Genomic DNA, 9,225 nt, shown 5'->3' on the forward strand with positions numbered 1-9,225 from the left:
TGGGAACACGACTGAGGCGTGATTCTGGAAACCTGTGGCCTGGGAACATGACATCTGTTTAGATTGTGGAATACTGTGCCCTGGGAACCTGACTGAAGGCTTGGTTCTGGAATCCTGTGGACTGGGAACATGACTGAGGATTGATTCTGGGACCATGTGGCCTGGGTATATGACTGTGGTTTGATTCTGGAGGGCATTGTCCTGGGAACATGACTGATGTTAGATTGTGGAATCCTGTGGCCTGGGAACATGACATCGGTTTGGATTCTGGTACCCTGTTGCCTGGGAACATGAAATCGGTTTGATTGTGGAAACCTGTGGTCTGGCAATATGACTGAGGTTTGATGGTGGTACCCTATGGCCTGGCAACATGACTGAGGTTTAATTCTGGATGCTTGTGGCCTGGGAACATGACTGAGGCGTGATTCTGGAATCCTGTGGCCTGGGAATATGACATCTGTTTAGATTGTGGAATACTGTGCCCTGGGAACCTAACTGAGGCTTGGTTCTGGAACCCTGTGGACTGGGAACATGACTGAGGTTTTATTCTGGCACCCTGTAGACTGGGAATATAACTGAGGATTGATACTGGAACCCTGTTGCCTGGGAACATTACATCAGTGGATTCTGGAACCCTGTGGCCGGGGAACATGAGAACGGTTTGATTCTGGAACCCTGTGGCCTGGGAACATGTCTGAGGTTTGATGGTGGAAACCTGTGGCTTGGCAACATGACTGAGGTTTGTTCCTGGAACCCTGTTCCCTGGGAACATGACTGAGGTTTGATTCCGGAACCCTGTAGCCTGGGAACATAACTGAGGATTAATTCTGGAACCCTGTGGCCTGGGAACATTACATCGGTGGATTCTGGAACCCTCTGGCCAGGGAACATGAGAACGGTTTGATTCTGGAACCCTGTGTCCTGGAAACTTGTCTGAGGTTTGATGGTGGAAACCTGTGACCAGGCAACATGACTGAGGGTTGATGGTGGAACCCTGTGGCCTGGAAAGATGACTTAGGTTTGATTGTGGAACACTCTGGCCCGGGAACATGACTGAGGCTTGCTGGTGGAACCGTGGCCTAGCAAAAGGACTGAGGTTTGATTGTGGAACCCTCTGGCCTGGGAATATGACTGAGGTTTAGTTGTGGTACCCTGTGGCCTGAGAACATGACTGGGATTTTATTTTTGAAACCTGTGTCCAGGGAACATGACTGAGGTTTGATTCTGGAACCCTGGGTCCTGGGAACATGACTGAGGTTTGAATCTGGAACCATGTGGCCTGGGAATATGACTGAGGTTTGATTCTGGAAACCATTGGCCTGGGAACATGCCTGATGTGAGATTGTGGAATCCTGTGGCTTGGGAACATGACATCGGTTTGGATTCTGGTACCCTGTTGCCTGGGAACATGAAATCGGATTGATTCTGGAAACCTGTGGCCTGGGAATATGAGTGAGGTTTGATTCTGGAACCATGTGGCCTGGGAACATGACATCTGTTTAGTTTGTGGAATACTGTGCCCCGGTAACCTGACTGAGCCTTGGTTCTGGAACCCTGTGGACTGGGAACATGGCTGAGGTTTGATTGTGGAACCCCCTGGCCTGGGAACATGACTGTGGTTTGAATCTGGAACCCTGTGGCCTGGGAACATGACATCGGTTGGATTCTGGAATCCTGTGGCCTGGGAACAAGACTGAGGTTTGATTGTGCAACCCTCTGGCCTGGGAACATGACTGTGGTTTGATTCTGAAACCCTGTGGCCTGGGAAAATGACTGAGGTTTGTTTCCGGAAGCCTGTTCCCTGGGAACATGACTGAGGTTGGATTCTGGACACCTGTGTTCTGGGAAATTGAATGAGGTTTGATTGTTGAAACCTGTGCCCTGTGAACATGACTGAGGTTTGATAATGGAAACATGTGTCCTGGGAATATGACTGAGGTTTGATTCTGGAAACCTGTGGCCTGGGATAATGACTGAGGTTTCATTGTGGAAACATGTGGCCTGGGATCATGACTGAGGTTTGATGGTGGACCACTCTTGACTGGCAAAATGACTGAGGCTGGATTTTGGAACCCTGTGGCCTGGCAACATGACTGAAGCCTGATTCTGAAACCCTGTGGCCTGGGAACATGAGAAAGGTTTGATTCTGGAACCCTGTGGCTTGGGAATATGTCTGAGGTTTGATGGTGGAAACCTGTGGCCTGGCAACATGACTGAGGTTTGTTACTGGAACCCTGTTCCCTGGGAACATGAGTGAGGTTTGCTTCTGGACACCTTTGTCCTGGGAACATGACCGTGCTTTGATTGTGGAAACCTGTGGCCTGCGAACATGACTGAGGTTTGATTCTGGAACCATGTGTCATGGGAATATGACTGAGGTTTGATTCTGGAAATCTGTGGCCTGGGAACTTGACTGAGGTTTGATGGCAGAAACCTGTGGACTGGCGACATGACTGAGGTTTGATTGTAGAACCCTCTGTCCTGGAAACATGACTGCGACCTGATACTTGAAACCCATGGCCTGGGAACTTGACATTGGTTTGATTCTGGAACCCTGTGGCCTGGGAACATGACATCTGTTTAGATTGTGGAATACTGTGCCATGGGAACCTGACTGAGGCTTGGTTCTGGAACCCTGTGCACTGGGAACATGACTGAGGTTTTATTCTGGAATCCTGTGGCCTGGGAACATGACATCAGTGGATTCTGGAACCCTGTGGCCTGGGAACATGAGAACGGTTTGATTCTGGAACCCTATGGCCTGGGAACATGTCTGAGGTTTCATGGTGGAAACCTGTGGCTTGGCAACATGACTGAGGTTTGTTACTGGAACCCTGTTCCCTGGGAACATGACTGAGGTTTGATTCTGGACACCTTTGTGCTGGGAACATGACTGTGGTTTGATTGTGGAACCATGGGTCCTGCAAACATGACTGAGGTTTGATTCTGGAACCATGTGACCTGGGAATATGACTGCGGTTTGATTCTGGAAATCTGTGTCCTGGGAACTTGACTGAGGTTTGATGGCAGAAACCTGTGGACTGGCAACATGACTGAGGTTTGACTGTAGAACCCTGTGCCCTGGAAACATGACTGCGGCCTGGTACTGGAAACCCATGGCCTAGGAACTTGACATTGGTTTGATTCTGGAACCCTGTGGCCTGGGAATATGACTGAGGCGTGATTCTGGAAACCTGTGACCTGGGAACATGACATCTGTTTAGATTGTGGAATACTGTGCCCTGGGAACCTGACTGAAGGCTTGGTTCTGGAATCCTGTGGACTGGGAACATGACTGAGGATTGATTCTGGGACGATGTGGCCTGGGTATATGACTGTGGTTTGATTCTGGAGGGCATTGTCCTGGGAACATGACTTATGTTAGATTGTGGAATCCTGTGGCCTGGGAACATGACATCGGTTTGGATTCTGGTACCCTGTTGCCTGGGAACATGAAATCGGTTTGATTGTGGAAACCTGTGGTCTGGCAATATGACTGAGGTTTGATGGTGGTACCCTATGGCCTGGCAACATGACTGAGGTTTAATTCTGGATGCTTGTGGCCTGGGAACATGACTGAGGCGTGATTCTGGAATCCTGGGGCCTGGGAATATGACATCTGTTTAGATTGTGGAATACTGTGCCCTGGGAACCTAACTGAGGCTTGGTTCTGGAACCCTGTGGACTGGGAACATGACTGAGGTTTTATTCTGGAACCCTGTAGACTGGGAATATAACTGAGGATTGATACTGGAACCCTGTTGCCTGGGAACATTACATCAGTGGATTCTGGAACCCTGTGGCCGGGGAACATGAGAACGGTTTGATTCTGGAACCCTGTGGCCTGGGAACATGTCTGAGGTTTGATGGTGGAAACCTGTGGCTTGGCAACATGACTGAGGTTTGTTCCTGGAACCCTGTTCCCTGGGAACATGACTGAGGTTTGATTCCGGAACCCTGTAGCCTGGGAACATAACTGAGGATTAATTCTGGAACCCTGTGGCCTGGGAACATGACATCGGTGGATTCTGGAACCCTGTGGCCTGGGAACATGACATCGGTGGATTCTGGAACCCTGTGGCCAGGGAACATGAGAACGGTTTGATTCTGGAACCCTGTGTCCTGGAAACTTGTCTGAGGTTTGATGGTGGAAACCTGTGACCAGGCAACATGACTGAGGGTTGATGGTGGAACCCTGTGGCCTGGAAAGATGACTTAGGTTTGATTGTGGAACACTCTGGCCTGGGAACATGACTGAGGCTTGCTGGTGGAACCGTGGCCTAGCAAAAGGACTGAGGTTTGATTGTGGAACCCTCTGGCCTGGGAATATGACTGAGGTTTAGTTGTGGTACCCTGTGGCCTGAGAACATGACTGGGATTTTATTTTTGAAACCTGTGTCCAGGGAACATGACTGAGGTTTGATTCTGGAACCCTGGGTCCTGGGAACATGACTGAGGTTTGAATCTGGAACCATGTGGCCTGGGAATATGACTGAGGTTTGATTCTGGAAACCATTGGCCTGGGAACATGCCTGATGTGAGATTGTGGAATCCTGTGGCTTGGGAACATGACATCGGTTTGGATTCTGGTACCCTGTTGCCTGGGAACATGAAATCGGATTGATTCTGGAAACCTGTGGCCTGGGAATATGAGTGAGGTTTGATTCTGGAACCATGTGGCCTGGGAACATGACATCTGTTTAGTTTGTGGAATACTGTGCCCCGGTAACCTGACTGAGCCTTGGTTCTGGAACCCTGTGGACTGGGAACATGACTGAGGTTTGATTCTGGAACCCTGTAGCCAGGGAACATAACTGAGGATTGATTCTGGAACCCTGTGGCCTGGGAACATGACATCGGTGGATTCTGGAACCCTGTGGCCAGGGAACATGAGAACGGTTTGATTCTGGAACCCTGTGTCCTGGAAACTTGTCTGAGGTTTGATGGTGGAAACCTCTGACCTGGCAACATGACTGAGGTTTAATTCTGGAAGACTGTGGCCAGGGAACATGATATCGGGTTGACTCTGGAAACCTGTGTCCTGGGAACATGACTGAGGTTTGCTTCTGGAAACCTGTGGCCTGGGAACATGGCTGAGGTTTGATTGTGGAACCCCCTGGCCTGGGAACATGACTGTGGTTTGAATCTGGAACCCTGTGGCCTGGGAACATGACATCGGTTGGATTCTGGAATCCTGTGGCCTGGGAACAAGACTGAGGTTTGATTGTGCAACCCTCTGGCCTGGGAACATGACTGTGGTTTGATTCTGAAACCCTGTGGCCTGGGAAAATGACTGAGGTTTGTTTCTGGAAGCCTGTTCCCTGGGAACATGACTGAGGTTGGATTCTGGACACCTGTGTTCTGGGAAATTGAATGAGGTTTGATTGTTGAAACCTGTGCCCTGCGAACATGACTGAGGTTTGATAATGGAAACATGTGTCCTGGGAATATGACTGAGGTTTGATTCTGGAAACCTGTGGCCTGGGATAATGACTGAGGTTTCATTGTGGAAACATGTGGCCTGGGATCATGACTGAGGTTTGATGGTGGACCACTCTTGACTGGCAAAATGACTGAGGCTGGATTTTGGAACCCTGTGGCCTGGCAACATGACTGAAGCCTGATTCTGAAACCCTGTGGCCTGGGAACATGAGAAAGGTTTGATTCTGGAACCCTGTGGCTTGGGAATATGTCTGAGGTTTGATGGTGGAAACCTGTGGCCTGGCAACATGACTGAGGTTTGTTACTGGAACCCTGTTCCCTGGGAACATGAGTGAGGTTTGCTTCTGGACACCTTTGTCCTGGGAACATGACCGTGCTTTGATTGTGGAAACCTGTGGCCTGCGAACATGACTGAGGTTTGATTCTGGAACCATGTGTCATGGGAATATGACTGAGGTTTGATTCTGGAAATCTGTGGCCTGGGAACTCGACTGAGGTTTGATGGCAGAAACCTGTGGACTGGCGACATGACTGAGGTTTGATTGTAGAACCCTCTGTCCTGGAAACATGACTGCGACCTGATACTTGAAACCCATGGCCTGGGAACTTGACATTGGTTTGATTCTGGAACCCTGTGGCCAGGGAATATGACAGAGGCGTGATTCTGGAATCCTGTGGACTGGGAACATGACATCTGTTTAGATTGTGGAATACTGTGCCATGGGAACCTGACTGAGGCTTGGTTCTGGAACCCTGTGCACTGGGAACATGACTGAGGTTTTATTCTGGAATCCTGTGGCCTGGGAACATGACATCAGTGGATTCTGGAACCCTGTGGCCTGGGAACATGAGAACGGTTTGATTCTGGAACCCTATGGCCTGGGAACATGTCTGAGGTTTCATGGTGGAAACCTGTGGCTTGGCAACATGACTGAGGTTTGTTACTGGAACCCTGTTCCCTGGGAAAATGACTGAGGTTTGATTCTGGACACCTTTGTGCTGGGAACATGACTGTGGTTTGATTGTGGAACCATGGGTCCTGCAAACATGACTGAGGTTTGATTCTGGAACCATGTGACCTGGGAATATGACTGCGGTTTGATTCTGGAAATCTGTGGCCTGGGAACTTGACTGAGGTTTGATGGCAGAAACCTGTGGACTGGCAACATGACTGAGGTTTGACTGTAGAACCCTGTGCCCTGGAAACATGACTGCGGCCTGGTACTGGAAACCCATGGCCTAGGAACTTGACATTGGTTTGATTCTGGAACCCTGTGGCCTGGGAACACGACTGAGGCGTGATTCTGGAAACCTGTGGCCTGGGAACATGACATCTGTTTAGATTGTGGAATACTGTGCCCTGGGAACCTGACTGAAGGCTTGGTTCTGGAATCCTGTGGACTGGGAACATGACTGAGGATTGATTCTGGGACCATGTGGCCTGGGTATATGACTGTGGTTTGATTCTGGAGGGCATTGTCCTGGGAACATGACTTATGTTAGATTGTGGAATCCTGTGGCCTGGGAACATGACATCGGTTTGGATTCTGGTACCCTGTTGCCTGGGAACATGAAATCGGTTTGATTGTGGAAACCTGTGGTCTGGCAATATGACTGAGGTTTGATGGTGGTACCCTATGGCCTGGCAACATGACTGAGGTTTAATTCTGGATGCTTGTGGCCTGGGAACATGACTGAGGCGTGATTCTGGAATCCTGGGGCCTGGGAATATGACATCTGTTTAGATTGTGGAATACTGTGCCCTGGGAACCTAACTGAGGCTTGGTTCTGGAACCCTGTGGACTGGGAACATGACTGAGGTTTTATTCTGGAACCCTGTAGACTGGGAATATAACTGAGGATTGATACTGGAACCCTGTTGCCTGGGAACTTTACATCAGTGGATTCTGGAACCCTGTGGCCGGGGAACATGAGAACGGTTTGATTCTGGAACCCTGTGGCCTGGGAACATGTCTGAGGTTTGATGGTGGAAACCTGTGGCTTGGCAACATGACTGAGGTTTGTTCCTGGAACCCTGTTCCCTGGGAACATGACTGAGGTTTGATTCCGGAACCCTGTAGCCTGGGAACATAACTGAGGATTAATTCTGGAACCCTGTGGCCTGGGAACATGACATCGGTGGATTCTGGAACCCTGTGGCCTGGGAACATGACATCGGTGGATTCTGGAACCCTCTGGCCAGGGAACATGAGAACGGCTTGATTCTGGAACCCTGTGTCCTGGAAACTTGTCTGAGGTTTGATGGTGGAAACCTGTGACCAGGCAACATGACTGAGGGTTGATGGTGGAACCCTGTGGCCTGGAAAGATGACTTAGGTTTGATTGTGGAACACTCTGGCCTGGGAACATGACTGAGGCTTGCTGGTGGAACCGTGGCCTAGCAAAAGGACTGAGGTTTGATTGTGGAACCCTCTGGCCTGGGAATATGACTGAGGTTTAGTTGTGGTACCCTGTGGCCTGAGAACATGACTGGGATTTTATTTTTGAAACCTGTGTCCAGGGAACATGACTGAGGTTTGATTCTGGAACCCTGGGTCCTGGGAATATGACTGAGGTTTGAATCTGGAACCATGTGGCCTGGGAATATGACTGAGGTTTGATTCTGGAAACCATTGGCCTGGGAACATGCCTGATGTGAGATTGTGGAATCCTGTGGCTTGGGAACATGACATCGGTTTGGATTCTGGTACCCTGTTGCCTGGGAACATGAAATCGGATTGATTCTGGAAACCTGTGGCCTGGGAATATGAGTGAGGTTTGATTCTGGAACCATGTGGCCTGGGAACATGACATCTGTTTAGTTTGTGGAATACTGTGCCCCGGTAACCTGACTGAGCCTTGGTTCTGGAACCCTGTGGACTGGCAACATGACTGAGGTTTGATTCTGGAACCCTGTAGCCAGGGAACATAACTGAGGATTGATTCTGGAACCCTGTGGCCTGGGAACATGACATCGGTGGATTCTGGAACCCTGTGGCCAGGGAACATGAGAACGGTTTGATTCTGGAACCCTGTGTCCTGGAAACTTGTCTGAGGTTTGATGGTGGAAACCTCTGACCTGGCAACATGACTGAGGTTTAATTCTGGAAGACTGTGGCCAGGGAACATGATATCGGGTTGACTCTGGAAACCTGTGTCCTGGGAACATGACTGAGGTTTGCTTCTGGAAACCTGTGGCCTGGGAACATGGCTGAGGTTTGATTGTGGAACCCCCTGGCCTGGGAACATGACTGTGGTTTGAATCTGGAACCCTGTGGCCTGGGAACATGACATCGGTTGGATTCTGGAATCCTGTGGCCTGGGAACAAGACTGAGGTTTGATTGTGCAACCCTCTGGCCTGGGAACATGACTGTGGTTTGATTCTGAAACCCTGTGGCCTGGGAAAATGACTGAGGTTTGTTTCTGGAAGCCTGTTCCCTGGGAACATGACTGAGGTTGGATTCTGGACACCTGTGTTCTGGGAAATTGAATGAGGTTTGATTGTTGAAACCTGTGCCCTGCGAACATAACTGAGGTTTGATAATGGAAACATGTGTCCTGGGAATATGACTGAGGTTTGATTCTGGAAACCTGTGGCCTGGGATAATGACTGAGGTTTCATTGTGGAAACATGTGGCCTGGGATCATGACTGAGGTTTGATGGTGGACCACTCTTGACTGGCAAAATGACTGAGGCTGGATTTTGGAACCCTGTGGCCTGGCAACATGACTGAAGCCTGATTCTGAAACCCTGTGGCCTGGGAACATGAGAAAGGTTTGAT

The sequence above is a fragment of the Balaenoptera borealis genome (assembly GCF_965194805.1).
Source record: "Balaenoptera borealis genome assembly, chromosome: 19".
NCBI classification, from domain to species: Eukaryota; Metazoa; Chordata; class Mammalia; order Artiodactyla; family Balaenopteridae; genus Balaenoptera; species Balaenoptera borealis.